This window comes from Solanum lycopersicum, chromosome 5, assembly GCF_036512215.1.
Source record: "Solanum lycopersicum chromosome 5, SLM_r2.1".
Classification (NCBI taxonomy): domain Eukaryota; kingdom Viridiplantae; phylum Streptophyta; class Magnoliopsida; order Solanales; family Solanaceae; genus Solanum; species Solanum lycopersicum.
The window spans coordinates 17,517,097-17,535,315 of record NC_090804.1 but is presented as its reverse complement, the minus strand read 5'-3'; positions in this window follow the sequence as shown (position 1 = coordinate 17,535,315).

Genomic DNA, 18,219 nt, shown 5'->3' with positions numbered 1-18,219 from the left:
TACATATCATTCACTATTAAGAGTTTACTTATGAAGCATGAAAACCATAACCTACCTCCACCGAAGAATTGGAATCAACAAGCAATTTCCGAAGCTTTGATATTCCCTCTGCCTCTTGATCGATCAATTTCTCTCTCTCCTTGTTCTCTCTATTTTCTTTATTCAAACCCTCTTTCTTTTACCCTAGTTAACATATAATTAAGTGTAAAAGATGGCAATAATACCCCACTAATTAACTTAGGGTTACCTCTTTTAACCCCCAAGAATTTGAGTTATTAATATAAACCCACAAAATCTATAATTAAGGAAGGAGTAGTCAAAAAACGTCCCTTAAAACTTAACCAGAACTCCGATTCTGCCGGGGATTTGCGCAACCTGTGACGGGCTGTCGTGCCTGCGACGGTCCGTTCTGCAGGTCGTCGCAAGTGTCAGAGAGTCAATTTCCACTGAATAATCTATGACGGTCCGTCACGCCTGTGACGGTACGTCCTGCCATTCCGTCACGAAGTTCAGAGAGTCGATTTTCAGTACCCAATTTCAGATTTTTTAAGTGTTTTGAAACGAGACCCTGCGATGGTCCGTCGTGCCCATGACGTTCCGTCGTGGGGTCCGTCGCTTCTGCCAGTTTTTCCATAAATAAAGTCTGCTGCTCAAAACGACTAAAAAGGTCGTTACAATAGATACCAATTTACCCATCGTTCGTCCCCGAACGATCAAAAGAAGGAAAACAAGGGCGAAAAGGAGTACCTGAATCTGTAAACTGATTTGGGTATTTTTCTCGCATATCCGCCTCCTTCTCCCAAGTGGCTTCTTCAACGGGTCGATTCTTCCATTGCACCTTGATGGATGCAATCTCTCTTGACCTCAACTTGCGAACTTCTCTATCTAAAATAGCAACAGGCTCCTCCTCATAAGACAAGTTCTCATCAAGAAAAACTGAATCCCAACGGATAATGTAGTTTCCATCCCCATGGTATTTTTTTCAACATCGACACATGGAATACCGAATGTACTCCGGACAGCCCTGGAGGCAAGGCTAACTCATAAGCCACCTCTCCTACTCGCTTAAGTACCTCAAATGGTCCAATGTACCTTGGACTTAGTTTACCCCTTTTTCCAAACCGCATCACCCCTTTCATTGGTGAAACTTTCAACAAGACTTGTTCACCCTCCATGAACTCTAAGTCTCTAACCTTTCGATCTGCATATTCTTTTTGTCTACTTTGCGCCGCTAGAAGCTTTTCTTGAATAGACTTCACTTTCTCTATCGAATCCCTCAAAAGGTCAGTACCCCAAGGCCTAACCTCAAATGCATCAAACCAACCAATGGGAGACCTACATCTCCTACCATACAATGCTTCAAATGGAGACATATCAATGCTTGAGTGATAGCTATTATTGTATGAAAACTCCGCTAAGGGTAGGAAGCTATCCTACTGACCACCAAACTCTATCACACATGCACGAAGCATATCCTCCAACACTTGAATCGTTTGCTCAGACTGACCATCGGTCTGAGGATGGAACGCAGTACTAAGGTCCAACCTAGTACCCAATTTTGCATGCAATGTTTTCCAGAACTTAGAAGTAAACTGCGTACCTCTATCTGATATGATGGATAGTGGAACCCCATGCAATCGCACCACTTCCGAGATGTAAAGTTTGGCTAACTTCTCTGCATTGTAAGTCACCTTGACCGGAATGAAGTGAGCATACTTAGTTAACCTATCAACAATTACCCAAATAGAATCAAACTTTCCCAATGTCTTGGGAAGACCGACCACAAAGTCCATTGCAATTCTCTCCCACTTCCATTCAGGGATGGGCATTCTCTGAAGTGTTCCTCCGGGCCTCTGGTGTTCATACTTTACTTGTTGACAGTTTAGACATTTGGCAATAAAATCAACAATATCACGCTTCATTCTACCCCACCAAAAGTGTTGTTTTAGGTCACGGTACATCTTGGTTGCACCCGGATGTATCGAATACTTTGAACTATGAGCCTCTGTCAGAATAGTGTTAATCAAATCATCAACTCGGGGTACACATACCCTTCCCTTGATTCTCAAAACACCTTCCTCATCGATTTGTGCTTCCTTAGCCTCTCCTTTCAACACTTTATCTCGGATACGGATCAATTTTTCATCATTAAACTGTTTTCCTTTAATCTTGTCAAGAAAAGAAGATCTTGACTCCACACTAGCAAACCAATCCTCCCTTCTCATTTACCTCTAACCTCATCAAGTCGTTAGCCAGAGTCTGAACCTCTCTAGCCAATGGTCGTCTAGAAACTTGCAAGTGAGCTAGACTTCCCATGCTTCCCGCTTTTCTACTTAAAGCATCTGCCACAACATTCGCTTTTCCCGGATGATACAAGATAGTGATATCGTAGTCCTTTAGTAACTCCATCCATCTCCTCTGTCTTAAGTTCAAATCTTTCTGAGTAAAGACATACTGAAGGCTACGATGATCCGTGCAGACCTCACACTTAACCCCATATAAGTAGTGTCTCCATTGCTTTAATGCAAACACTACCGCGGCCAATTCCAAATCATGAGTGGGATAGTTACGTTCATGCACTTTTAATTGTCTTGAAGCATAAGCAATCACACTCTTCTCTTGCATCAGTACTACACCCAAACCAGAATAGGATGCATCACAATAAACAATGAAGTTCTTACCCTCTACTGGCAAGGTAAGGATAGGTGCGGTAGTCAACAAAGTCTTGAGCTTCTGAAAGTTTTCCTCACATACATCCGACCATACAAATGGGACATTCTGCTTAGTCAAGTTCGTCAATTGGGAAGCGATAGAAGAGAATCCCTTGACGAATCGGCAGTAGTAGCTAGCTAACCCAACAAAGCTCCTTATTTATTACACATTAGTAGGTCTTACCCAATTCTTCACTGTCTCAATCTTAGAAGGATCCACCATCACTCCATCCTTAGAAACCACGTGTCCCAAGAAGGACACTGCATCTAGCCAAAACTCACACTTAGAGAACTTGGCATAAAGCTTTTTCTCCCTTAACATTTCCAATACCATTCTCGAATGCTCTTCATGTTCCTTCTTGCTCTTTGAGTATACCAATATATCATCAATAAATACGATCACGAAGAGGTCCAAATATGGCTTAAAAATCCCATTCATCAAGCTCATGAACGCAGTAGGGGCATTCGTAAGGCCAAAAGACATCACTACAAATTCGTAATGCCCATACCTTGTTCGAAAAGCAGTCTTTGGCACATCCGTTGCCCGTATTTTCAATTGATGATAACCGGATCTCAAGTCAATCTTAGAGAAGACACAAGCACCTTGTAACTGATCGAACAAGTCATCAATGCGAGGAAGAGGGTACTTGTTCTTTATGGTTACCTTATTCAGTTGTCTGTAGTCTATGCACATTCGAAAACTGCCATCCTTCTTCTTCACAAACAAAAACGGAGCACCCCAAGGAGATGCACTTGGTCTAATAAAGCCTTTGTTCAATAACTCTTGAAGTTGTGCCTTTAACTCTCTTAACTCCGCGCGAGCCATTCTATAAGGGAGTATAGAAATGGGGCGTGTGCCCGGTTCGAGATCAATACAGAAGTCAATATCCCTATCCGGTGGCATACCAGGAAGATCTGCAGGGAACACATCCAGAAACTCACGAACTACTGAAACTGACTCAATCGAAGGTACTTGGGTAGTGTCATCCTTGAGATGTGCCAAGAAAGCTAAGCACCCTTTACTAACCATTTTCTTAGCACGAAAAAAGGAGATGATACGTACCGGATTGGAAGTGTAGTCACCCTCCCACACTAACGGGTCTGTCCCAGGCTTGGCTAACGTCACCGTTTTAGCATTACAATCAAAGATTGCAAATTGCAGAGAAAGACAAGTCATACCGAGAATCACATCAAAATCATCCATTTCCAAGATAACCAAATCTACATAAGTGTTGCTCCCCACAAAGTTTACCAAACAAGACCTATATACTTTTTCAACTACCACAGACTCACCCATCGGAGTAGAAACACGAATGGGCATATCAAGAAATTCACAATGTAAATTTAGACCATTAGCAAATGAGGAAGATACATAAGAAAAAGTGGATCCAGGATCAAACAATACAAAAGCCATGCAATCACAAACCAGAAGATTACCTGTGATGACAGCATCAGATGCCTCCGCTTCAGACCGCCCAGGGAAAGCGTAACAATGGGCCCTATCGTTCGTCTGTCCGTTGCCCTTACCATGTTGTGATGTAGTGGCCCCAGTTTGCCCATTACCTCTGCCGTTTTGGTGACCACCATTACCTCGACCACCACGTCCTCCAGAATAACGGCCTCTACCATGACCACCTCTACCTCTAGCTATTGGGGGTCTATAACTTGGTCTGCGACAATTTCTCCTAATATGTCCAATCTCCCCACATCCATAACATTCTCTGGAGTCAATCATAGGCCCCTCGGAGAAGTGTTGACCGGTCTGAGGTTGTCCCCCAACCACAGTCTGTAGTGAAGACTGAATTGGTCGGACTGAGTAACTTCCCGAACCCTGTCCTCTAGTGTAAGAACCATTAAACTCACCTCCCTTTCGAAGCCTTTTTGATGTCGATGTTGGGGTGAAGTCGTCTGGCTTCACTCCTTCCACTTCTATCACAAAGTCTACCACTTCTTGGAAGGATTTTGCCGTTGCCGCTATCTGTAAGGCCTAAATCCGCAATTCTGACCTCAACCCCTTCACAAACCGGCGAATCCTCTTTTGAGGACTTAAACGGAGTTGAGTGGCATATCTGGACAGTGCATGGAACTTAGCCTCATAAGCATTAAGCGACATCCTACCTTGCTCTAGGCTCAGGAACTCATCCCTTTTCCTATCCCTCAAAGTCCGGGGGATATACTTCTCCATAAACAAGCTAGAAAATGAGGCCCAAGTCATAGGTGGTGCCTCTGTCGGTTGACACTCAACATGGTATCGCCACCACATTTTGGCGTTCCCTTGAAACTGATAAGTCACAAACTCCACACCAAACCGTTCTACTATACCCATCTTGTGTAGTAGCTCGTGACAGTCAACTAGAAAATCATAAGCATCCTCCGATTCAGAAACCTTGAAGACTGGAGGTTTCAATTTCAAGAACTTACTGAAAAGTTCATGCTAATCACTTGTCATTATAGGCCCAGTAGTCAGACGTGGAAACGTGCCTATTTCCAATGGAACATCCATGCGGGGAGCCATAGTAGCCGCATGTTGTACCTCCGGAGCCTGAGGTGCTGGTGCAGAAAACACTGGTGGTGTCTGGCCCTGATCAGATAACCCGCTAAGATAAGCCAGAACCTGATTGATCATCTCTGGGGTAGGTTGGGGTGGCATTTCCTCATTTTGCACTTGTTCATTCACCTCATCCCCCCCTCTCTTATCACTTCCTCAGTCGGTGGAGGAGTCACCGCCCTAGTACCAGATGGGCTCGGTGCTCGTCCTCTTCCTCTAGAGGACGTCCTCCCATGACCTCTACCACGGCCCCTTACCGCTGTTCTCCCTCGAGCCACAGCCCCAGTGGCTGGCTCAGTTGTTTCTTGTCTGTCCGGTGTTGGTGTTGGCGTAGTCGTTGCTCTAGTTCTAACCATCCGCGAAAGAGAGTGAAGATGGTCAGATACCAATTCGTATCGCCTAGATACCAATTGGACTCAAGTAGTAGCACGAAGGAAAGAATGAAAGAGTAAAATTTTCCTAAAGTCTTATAGCCTCTCAAGGAAAAGTAAAGGCGTCCCCCTACCATTCCTTAAGACTCTACTAGACCTGTTCTTGTGTGATGAGACCAACGAACCTAATGCTCTGATACCAAGTTTTGTCACGACCCAAATCCGGGCCGCGACTGGCACCCACACTTACCCTCCTATGTGAGCGAACCAACCAATGTAAACCTTAATATTTCAAGGTAATATCAACATAAAGTAATGCGGAAGACTTAAACTCATTAATAAAAACCAATTCAATAACTATCAATATTCAATATCTATTATTCCCAAAACCTGGAAGTCATCATCACAAGAACATCTACTTTAAACTACTAATTCTAAGAGTTCCTAAGAAGCTAAAAATACATAAGAAGCATGTCCATGCCGGAAGTTCAAGGCATCAAGACATGAAGGAGAAGATCCAGTCCAAGCTAAAAGCGTTAGATCACCCTGAAGATCCGGTGCGACGAAGACTGGCTTGAGTTACTATTGAGTCGAAGATGACGGCACGTTTGCTGCACTCCACAAATAACAAGAAGAAAAACATAACAGTAGGGGTCAGTACAAAACACGGGTACTGAGTAGATATCATCGGCCAACTCAAAATAGAAAGCAGTATATACCAAGTAATATCATAAACTCAACTATGATACTCAACATGTAGCAACAACAAGTACTATATCATTAACAATTACCATCAAGTTCACACATGAGGACTCAAGCCTCAATACCATACACATTTGGGAATTATGTTCTTTAGATTGAGTATATTAACATCTTTCAAGATTCATTATCTTAATTTCTCTTGTGTCGGCACGTGACACTCCGCTCTCTCATATTCATTAATCCTCTTGTGTCGGTACGTGACACTCCGATCCCCTAAATCTACGTGTCGGTTCGTGACACCCGATCCCCTAAATCTACGTGTCGGTTCGTGACACCCGATCCCCTAAATCTACGTGTCGGTTCGTGACACCCGATCCCCTAAATCTACGTGTCGGTTCATGACACCCGATCCCCTAAATCTACGTGTCGTTTCGTGACACCCGATCCCCTAAATCTACGTGTCGGTTCGTGACACCCGATCCCCTAAATCTACGTGTCGGTTCGTGACACCCGATCCCCTAAATCTACGTGTCGGTTCGTGACACCCGATCCCCTAAATCTACGTGTCGGTTCGTGACACCCGATCCCCTAATACTATGTGTCGGAATGTGACACTCCGATTCACTAATACTATGTGTCGGAACGTGACACTCCGATCCACTAATACTATGTGTCGGAACGTGACACTCCGATCCACTAATATCATTCTGTAAATCATCAAGCCTTCTCTATTCCAAGGCATCATCAATCCCATTACTTTAATTCATCAAGCCTTCATCTATACCAAGGCATCATCATTAATAATGTATATTAAAGTTTCTTTTCAAGATTTGGGATTCAATATTTTCATCATGCTTGTCTTATCACAATCACATAATCACATTCATGCAAACATACCATTAAGCATATAGTAGGGTTTACAATACTACCAATACATATCATTCACTATTAAGAGTTTACTTATGAAGCATGAAAACCATAACCTACCTCCACCGAAGAATTGGAATCAACAAGCAATTTCCCAAGCTTTGATATTCCCTCTGCCTCTTGATCGATCAATTTCTCTCTCTCCTTGTTCTCTCTATTTTCTTTATTAAAACCCTCTTTCTTTTACGCTAGTTAACATATAATTAAGTGTAAAATATGGCAATAATACCCCACTAATTAACTTAGGGTTACCTTTTTTAACCCCCAAGAATTTGAGTTATTAATAGAAACCCACAAAATCTATAATTAAGGAAGGAGTAGTCCAAAAACGTCCCTTAAAACTTAACCAGAAATCCGATTCTGCTTGCGATTTGCGCAACCTGTGACGGGCCGTTGTGCCTGCGACGGTTCGTCCTGCAGGTCATCGCAAGAGTCAGAGAGTCAATTTCCACTGAACAATCTATGACGGTCCGTCACGCCTGTGACGGTCAGTCCTGCCATTCCGTCACGAAGTTCAGAGAGTCGATTTTCAGTACCCAATTTAAGATTTTCTAAGTGTTTTGAAACGAGACCCTGCGACGGTCCGTCGTGCCCATGACGGTCCGTCGTGGGGTCCGTCGCTTCTGCCAGTTTTTCCAGAAATAAAGTCTGCTGCTCAAAACGACTAAACAGGTCGTTACACTAAGAGAGTCTAGATCAATTTAGTAACCCTTGATTTAATTTGATCAAAATGGATTTAAACCCACAATTGATCAATAATATAACCTATATCAGTAGCTATAAGAAACTCAACTTAATCAAAGTTTTACAACAATCAACTTAAAGCCAACCTAATAGTGAATACATTGATCATAGGCTAGTTTTGTTCAAATCTTCATACATGTATTCATATGGGTAATTCATAAATAATTCACCATAAATATATCATCAAAACACTGGACTTAATCATATTAACATAATTGAATAACAAATCTACATGCGTAAGATCAAGATCATAACTCCATACATAGGCTAAAATGGAGTTTGTGAAAGATGCCTGGGTACATCATGCAATAGGATTGGAAATCAAATACAAATCAGTATATAATCATAAATAACTTCATAATATGCTTTAGAAATATATTTAAGAAATAACCCATGGTTAGATTGAAGAAGGAGAACTTTGATCATGCTAACTCTTTTGAAAACATTGCGATTAACTCTCTACATGGAAGGATAACTAGAGATGAAGGATCACCATACCTTTATATACATTAAAACCTATAAAAAGTGATTATTCATCCATAAAAATCCAACCTCCAATCTGTTCTTGAGTTTCACCAACAATGGAGGTTGTAATGAGAATATTTTGGAGGGAAAAGTCTAATTTTGTAAATTGTATGGGAAGCGGGGTTGATCACGTTTTTACTCCCTTATATAAACAAAAAAGTAGATAAATAATTATATTAGTATAATTTTAGGACGTTGGGTGAATTTACCATTCACCCCTTCAATGAAACAGACGTAGGCTACAATTTATAGGCCACTATCGACGGAGCCATCTACAGGTCGTAAGTTAGTCGATGGGCCGTGAATTGGCTTCCAATCATTTGGTTCTTGGCAAAATTTTGTATTGACACCTGCCAAGATAAGTACAAATCAATTATACCTCACCAACGGTCTGTTGGTTGACCAACTGGTCGTTGTTTGGTCTATCGGTTGACACTGCCAAGGCAGTGTCTCGATGAGCCTTGGGTCCTTCTTATGGGGACATTTTCCGGTCCCTTTAAAAGTCTTATTGAAACGTTTCCAACGTAAATACAACCATTAAAAAGTTTTAGACCTTGCACATAAGGTTCACCTAAATAAAACACCTGCCACTCGTCCAAACAGGCTAGGGCCCATCGAGACACACATTGAGCGTCTTAAGAGCTATCTTTTGAACGCGTTGGACGTTCTATGTTGTTTGACCTCTAAACTAGTGAAAACTTCATATAACATCTTTAAATATGATTATAAATCCTTTCAAGCCTTAATAATCTCATGACACATAGTATATAATAACACATGGACACATGAGAAACATAGGCGAGTAGTTGTCAAACGTTTTGGTCGTCCCTTGACGCTTGACTTCCAAATAACTTCAAACATTATAAAATTCCTCTAAACCATATTATAAGTTATTTGAGAACCTTAAAACCATAATTAAAACATTTTAGTCTCAAGAACCCTATCTTATTTTTGGGTCTTACAAATCAGTAGATGGCATCCCATACCACCATCTATCCTAAGTAGGACACTCTTTTAGAAGGCTTGACACAAGGAATTCCCTTTCGGAAGGTATAAGTAGTGCAATGGATAGATATCTTCCCATTTCACTACCTACCCTAATTAGTAGTTCTTTTAGGAAACTTAGTTCATTCAATTCAAATAAAACTCACCAAGACTCCACTTTTGGAATGCCTATCTAGTGCAATGGATAAATAGTGTCCCATTCCTCTACCTTCCCTAAGTAGAATACTCCTTTAGTAGACTTATAGCATCATTTATTTTGTGGGATATAGCTTAACCAACATAGACATTGAGAGCTAGATATGAAATCCCGATATTAACCCCTATTGAATGAGGGATACTCACTTTCCTTGTTAGAGGTCATTCTCTTAGATTTTACATGGCTTGAAAAATAGCTACACCTATGTGGGCTCACAGTTAAGGAATAAAGAGATTGATACTAAATAACTCATTATATCTTAATGAGGAGCTCACATATCAAGAGTTACATTGGAATACAACCTCTAAACTTAAGAACTGTAACCACCACTTCTTCATATCTTGGTGCTAGGCATAACTTCCCATGGATAAACATTATAAAATATAGGTGAAGGATAACTAGTGAACACAAAATCATAACTTATGAAGGGCATTCATCCTCCGACCTATCTTAGAAAGCTCTTAGGATGTAGTGGGGTTGCTTGTATAAACTTCATCTCTAATAACGAAGAGTTTTCACCCCAAAAATCCCCTTTAGGACTTAATGTAGCTACATTCATTCATTCAAGTGTGAGTCTGTGTGTTCATGTGAGCACAACTTGTACATAAGCATCATTTCCTTTACATGTTAGTTCTATACATGAGTAGACCTTCATTCATCACATTTCACACTTTACATACTTCACATTATCATATAAGTACATAAGACATAATACATGGCATCATTCTCATAAAAAGCTTCATAAAACAATTTACAAGAATAACTTCATTCAAGCATACCTTCTAGTCTACTTCACATAATACCATCATAAGACACATTTACCACGAATAACATTATTAACATCTTACTTCACATAAAAAGACTTAATATAATCCTTCACAATCAATTAGTAACTTTAAATTCAGTCAATTCAAGTAAACACCGCCACCAAGAAGGTTGTCCATACCGCTCTAGAGCATTTCGAAATTAAATCTAAACTACATAACAAACTTACCCTTTAATCCAAGCTTTCATCACCTATAAAATTTTACTCCATATTTATTCATTTTAAATCCCTTTGTGAACTAGGTAAACCACAATATCAACCATAAGAAACAAAAGCTCAAAGACTACCAATTCATACTCATTTTACCCATTTCTTAAGCCAAAATTTTATGAAAATCTTTAACATGATTTCATTGAAGTTTTTAACCTTAAAATCATAAAATAAAATTATAAACCTAATTAGTCATTCAAAACTTTTTCATACAAGAATCATATTTAGTTTTAAAGATATAAGAAAGTGTTGAAACTCATTTTATGATCTTTTAGAAAGAGGCTCCTTGAATGGAAGAGAGTTCAAGGATTGATACCAACCTTAAATTAAATAAATACCAATGATTTTTAGATGAATAAACTACAAACAAAAACCCTCCTAGTTCCTTCTTGACTTCTAGCTTCCCTGGTGACTTGAGAGAGTCTTCTAAGGGAGAGGTGTTTTGGGTTTTAGAAAATGAAGTCTAAAATTAGGTCTTAGGGTTTGAAATTATTTAATATACCTAATAAATCCTAAAAATATCATCCTGGGGTCCTAAAAGACTTGGGGTAAATTTACCAAACACGCCAAGACTTCACAGGGAAGGGACAACTTTTGGGGCAGTCTCCATCAACGGACCAACAATGACATCGTTTGTCAAAGAACGGGCCTCTGGTGGGGTCTTTTTGGTTGAGACTTCGATCTATTTTGATCGTAGACAACTGAAATTTCAGGTTCAATCGACATCAACGGTGGACGGACTGTTGGTTGACCAACAAACCGTCCCTTGGGTCGTCGTTTGGTCATTGTTTTGGCAGCTTTTCGCCAAGAGGCGGGGTCCTATTCTTGAGCCCCTCGTAGGTTCTAGATGGAGGCGTAATTAATTTTAAACCCCTAAACATAATATTCTCGGTCTTAGGAACATCCCAGATCAATTTAGATTAAAATGAACACGTAAAACTCATTCAAACACATCAACACACACAAGAGCTATGTAGGGCACGCCTTCGAACATCATGGACGTTCTCTAACGTTTGACCTCCAAAATTGACCAAACTTCACACACATCCTAGTAACACTACTTTAACTCATTTTAACTTCAAATAATTTCAAGAGTCACTCACAAGACATTAGTTTACATTAGTTCACTTTAAGGCGTTACATGAATTGTGAAGGAGACTTGGTAAGTCTTGTGATCCCTATTACTTACTTCAATTATGGTTAATTGTTATTAATTCCTGACATTGTATTGTAACATGACGTTTATTAGGACATAGAGTTTTGGTATGATGTTGAATTGAAATGTCTTGACTGTGGTTTGTGAGGTATTTGCTAAGATGTAAATGTTATAAAGATAGTGATGATTTACAAATGTGTCTTATTATGATATGAATATGTTAATGTGATAACCTCAGTATGTGAATTGTAAAGAAAGGGCAACACTCATTAAATTCTTATTAAGCGATGATGAGGTTGATGATGATATCTATACAAGGGTTAGTCCCTATGACCTAAATTAAACTATGATGATTAATAAAGACATTAAAGACATTTCAAAGAGGGACTTAGACTAGCACCGAGTTAACTTGACATTGGGAGGTTTTGACTTTTCATAGAGAAAGATTCTTCCAATAGTTCCACATGAGGTGTTGACTCCCATATGAGGGACACTCATCATTGGATTCCCATGAGAGGATGCCCTAATTGAAATGTGGTATGTAAAGGGATTATACCTATCTCTTAGTTCTTGAACTATGTTTCCATTTTATAAAGAAAATCTAGTGGATCCACCTATAAAGCTACATTTTTGTTTGGCTTTACTTTGACTAGTAGAATTGATTCCTTCAGTGTAAGGTTTAAACTTAGGATTCCACATTTTGTTCTTGTGGTATATGTCGGTTAACGGAAGTTTTCTGTAAACTAAAATGAAGGAATGAAGTACAATAGATCTAGAGTGACTTCAGAGGTTGATTTAGCTTAGGTAGGGGTATAAGACTCTAATTATGCCTTGCACTAGTTTTCCTTAAAGGGAATTTAGAAGGTTGTTATTATGTATGAATATGCTTATAGTGGTACATAATATGTATATGATGAACCAGCACATTGTTGGTATTATATGTTGATTGGTGTCAAAGATGAATATGTATTGGTCTACATTGATAATGTATGAGTATATGTACTCTTAAATGTTATGGCATGTGAAGTAGGAGCTTTATAATGATTCTTATTGGGTTACCTGAGTGAATTAGGTTTTGGGGCTTTGGTTGGTCATTGCACTAGTTTACTTGATAGGGGTTGTGGTGGGTAATTGTCTTGCTTTGGTCATGTTATAATGAACTTTTATTCATGCTTGTTAAGGTTATGACTTGATGGTAGAATTGCTTTGACAATATGTGTAATTACATGATATGCATGTTGACTTAACTAGATTTAATGTTGTTGGTTCTGTGACATACATGTCTATGAATTAATGAACATGTTCTATTAATTTTGTATGGTCTTGTTGAATGTGCATAAAGATTTTCAAAGTAAATTACATACTTAACGAATTGTCCTATTTTAGAATGTTTTAATGATATGTGCGCATATGGTGTCATACTTAATAGAAGTGGTGTACTAACCCCATTTCAACCTTTTCCCAAATATTTTAGGTTTTGGTCATTGAAGTGCTTTTGGAGACGACTTGAAGAAGACTTGGATATCTTAATTATCAAAGTAGGAAAGTTCATCACTTTCTAAGGGCGATGCCACTATCAAACTTATGATATTGTTTGGTGTTCAATACTCTTGTGTTCTTTCCTTTTTTTTTGGATCTCAATGTTGTATGACCTGTATGTGGTCTTTTTTCATTGATGTATAGGCTAGGCCCAATTTGATATACTCTTACATGATGTTTATGAGATGAGATGACTATTTGAGACAATATTATGTTCTATATATATTTATGTGCAATAAAAGTAGATGATTAAGTAATCTTCCTATATGAAGGGTCTATGTATACTCGATATATATTTACGTGTATGTAGAGGTAAATGTAAACCTCAATGTAGAAGTAGTAAAATATTTTATATTTCTGCTAAATTTTACCTATGATTGTAATTATTTAAGGTAAGAGGCTAGTATTAGTTCTCAAAGAAGAAGAAGACATCGGTTACATCTAAGAGGTATCCCCCGTTGTCATATGTAATGTGAGTACGACCATGAAGACATAGAATGTGAAGTTAAATGATAATGATGTTGCTCTTTTTGATGTCCTATATGAATATTGTTATGTGAAGTATGTTAGAGATTATGTCTAAGGAAATTATATGTTTATGTCAATTATGCTAAAGTGTGTAATATGATGAATGAAGATGTAAGATTCTTTCGAAGTCAATATTATGAAAATGGTGATTATATGAAAGGTGTGCTCACATGTGCACACACTCACACTTTTAATGAATTAACGAAGTTAAAGAATGTGAATGAAAAGTGGAGTGGACACTCATCGTGAGTCGATATGAAGTATTTAGTAGCAACCTCACTATATCCAAAGATCTTTCTATGAAAGGATGAGCTAACTCGCACAAAAGAAACGAATGTGATAATTCTTTTAAAGTACTGTTCTACTTAGGGTAAGAGTGGGATGAGACACTATTTATCTATTGCACTAAGTAGGCAATCCGAAAGGGGTGTGTTGGTGAGTCTCATTTGAATTGATTGAACTAAGTGTTCTAAAAGAAAGTATTACTTAGGATAGGTTGTGGTATGGGACGTTGTCTATCCATTGCACTAGGAAGGATCTTCTGAAAGAGGAGTTTTGGTGCCAAGTCTTCTAAAAGAGTGTAGTATTTTAGTATAGGTGGTTGTATAGGACGCTATCTACTCATTGCACTAAGTAGTCATTCCGAGAGGAAATTCCTAATGTGTTGTTGGGTGTTCTTCTATTGTTTTTCTATTGAGTAGGCGCTTGTTATCCCGAGGTTAGTATGCCGAAAGGAAGGAATTCTTGAAGGTCGCTTTTGTGTGTATTGAAAGAGGTTTATGTGAACTTTCTTCATATATTACCTTAGTGAGTCTTAGGATGACCTTTGAATTGAAATTCCAACGGAAATAATGCTTGTTCTTCATAGGCAATGCTTTGGATATTTCACCATTTTGAGTCTAAGTAGTTCACTATAAGTGTTAAATGAACTTACTATAATGTTTAAGGTGTTTTCCAGTGAACTGTCCTTTTGAGTTTAAAATTATGAAAATTCTCCCCTAAGCGTTAAATTATGATTCTTATGGTGTTTTGCTTTTAAATTCTTGAATGTTTTACTTATTTTGCATGAAAAGTATTAATTTTCGCACTACTTTTGATGTCATATGTAATGAATGATAGTTTAAGGGCTTTTACAAGACCCCAAAGGGTTAAGTATGCCTGGTCTTGAAACATGGGTTCTCCTTAACTTCTAGGGGTACTTTCGGGTCGTGAGAGACTTTATATCAGAGCATAAGGTTATGAGAAATAGTTTAGGTTCTAAAGTTTCACTAGACACATAAAGTAGTATCTTTATCATCGGTTTGAGTTGCAACACATCCATGGACAAGAGGATATAGGATGATAGAAGTTTAACTTTCTTCTCTATTCTAATTTCGTGCTTCTGAGTTGAATCATATAAGGTGTCTTTTATCAGCCTCTTCTTTTTGTCGCTATAGGTCATGAATATGAGGAGATCAAATGCTGGAAGGGAGGAGAAAGGTGTATCTAATTTGAGGATCCCTCCTTGTGTTGGCCAAGTTCCTACTGTTGGTCTAGAGAAGGAGAATGAGGAAATTCCCTTTTAAGAACCTCAAGTACATCCGGAACCCCAAGATCCTCAAGTTACCCAAGTGCAACCTATGCCTCAATCTCCTTTTGTTGAGAGTGATATGAGTGATGGGGAGTTGAGTGCTGCCATAATAAACTTGACCCAACTTATGACGGCTCAAGCTCATGTCGTCAACAATCACATTGTTGCCCAAGCTAACCAAGGATTTGGAACCCAACCTAATGCTAGTACTCTCTCTTCTAGAATTTGCATTTCTTGAGGATAAACCATTAAACTTTTGATAGCACTAAGGTGGATAAAGATCCAAAATGTTTCACAAATTATGTTTTCAAAGTGGTAGATTCTATGGGTGTTACCCCTAGGAAGAATGTGGAGTTGGTCGCTTACCAACTCAAAGATGCTGCTCAAGTGTTGTTTGAGCAACGGAGTTTGAGAGACCCCTAGAGAGACGTCCGGTTTATTGGGAAGAATTCAAAGATCCTTTCCTATATAGGTTCTTTCCTTTAGAGTGAAGGGAGAATAAAATTGTTGAATTCATGAACCTTCGTCAAGACGGAATTAGTGTGCAGGAGTCCTCTCTAAAATTCACGTACGCTCTAAGTAGGCCCCAACCGTTGTAGGCAACCCTAGGGACATGATCAACAACTTCGTGATCGGAGTGTATAGCTTGGGGGAGAAAGAGTGTCGCACGACAACACTCTTTAATGCCATGGATATCTCTAGGCACATGGTCTATGCACAAGAAATTGAGGAGTCCAAAATTACGGAGATAAGGCAAGAGGGTAAGAGGACTAGGTCGCATGATTCTAGTCACCAAAATACTAATAAGAGGTGCTATAACCAAGATTCTTCCATGGGAAACAAAGATAAGGTTCCAAAAAAATATTCCAAGGTGGTGGCCATTCTTTTGAGAGGACTAGGTAACTTCCTTGTGTAAAGCAAAATTTAGGTTGGTTTTTGCTAGAACGGATGGTTGGTTTTCATTTTTTTTAATAATTTCCACAAGATGAGGGAATGCCCTAACATCAAATCAAGAGGTAAGAAGTTCAACCAAGCATCCCTAGATCCTAATGCTCTAAAGAAGAACCCTTCCTTTTGGATGAGAGCTAAGAAGGATAACTAATCAAGAGTTGATGTTTTTTGTTAGTATTAACTCTTTTTGATTGTTTTTTTTTATAGAAACTGACTTTATATGGTTTTATAGTTTATAGTATCATGTCATTTTTATGAATTGCTCAAATAATGAACTTTTGAAGAAACAATTGGCATGCTTAACAATTACACATTGAATGCTCACTGTAAAATTTCTCATTTTTGAAGAAAATTGTTTTGTATTAAATTGAAGTTTTAATATGTGCAAAAGTGTTGTATATGAGTCTATTTAATGTTTGAGAAGTTTCTTCCTCCATAAAAAAATGTTAAGGGTGAGTTTTGAAATTTTTGAAGTTGGCAAAAGTTACCTATGTTGCGAAATGTTTTGAAAGTGTGAAATTGTTCACCTTGTTAGTTGATGCATTCATTTTAAACGTTTGGGCCTTTATTTCAATGTTTAATATTATTCTATGTGATTCCTTGTTGTCCTTCAAGTATAACTGTCATTCGAAGACGAAGTTTAATCTAACTGGGGGAGAACGTAACGTCCCAAAACGAACTAAGGTGAAATACAACATCATGAGGGTTTATTGAGTTAGTTTTTCTTTAAAATTATTTACTACAGTATTCTTAGGAAGTGTGTGAATTTTGGTTCATTTTGTAGGTCAAACGTCCTTGACGTTTGGAAGATATGCCATAGAACATTTTTTTGCATCTTGATGTGTTTGAGTCAGTTTTACGTGTTTGTTTTAATAGAAATTAATATGGAATGTTAGTAAGATCTATATCACATTTTTATGGGATAAACATCCTTCACGACTCTATGTAGGAACCATGAGGTTACCAACAAGAGGACTCAAGACTTAGAACAATAACTGCCAAAACACTACTCTATCGACGGAGGCAGTCTACTAAACGTAGGCCCATCGATGCCCTGTCAACTGGGGGACGTAGTCCCATACATAGGGGGAAGTCTACCCCCCTTGAATCATCATCTGAATCCCTCGTCGCCTATAAGGATGGGCTTCTGACCCAACAACGCGCAGTAGCTTGGGTCGTCGATCGGCTCCTTCAAAAGCTGTTGAAGTTTGCTGCCGTCTTGAGGTGTTTTGTGTACATTCACCCCACGTGTTTTATAGACCTAAATCAATATTTTTAGTGTTTTTAATTCATAGTAAATTAGTTTTAAGCGCTAGACATAGACAATATCCCTCACTTCAAATATTCAAACTCCCTTTCTAAAGAAATCTCTCTCAAAGTCACTATTGGAGCTAAGAGTCAAGGAGGGATAGAAGGGGATTGTTTGTATGATATCCATCCTTTAAATGTTTTACTTATGGCGTTTTTCTTTTATAATCTTGAATTTTTTACTTATTTGGCGTGAAATTTTATTTACAAAAATGTCCTTTTTCAAATGTTTTTGCATATGCCATACTTACTACATTATTTGTACTAACCCCATACTTTACTACACTATAAGTATAACTTTGAAGCTTTCGGATGTTTTTAAGACATAGTTTGGAAAATCTCCCGTTAATACAAGTAAGTCCTCATATATTCAAGGGCATAGTTCTTTTCTTAACTTTATAG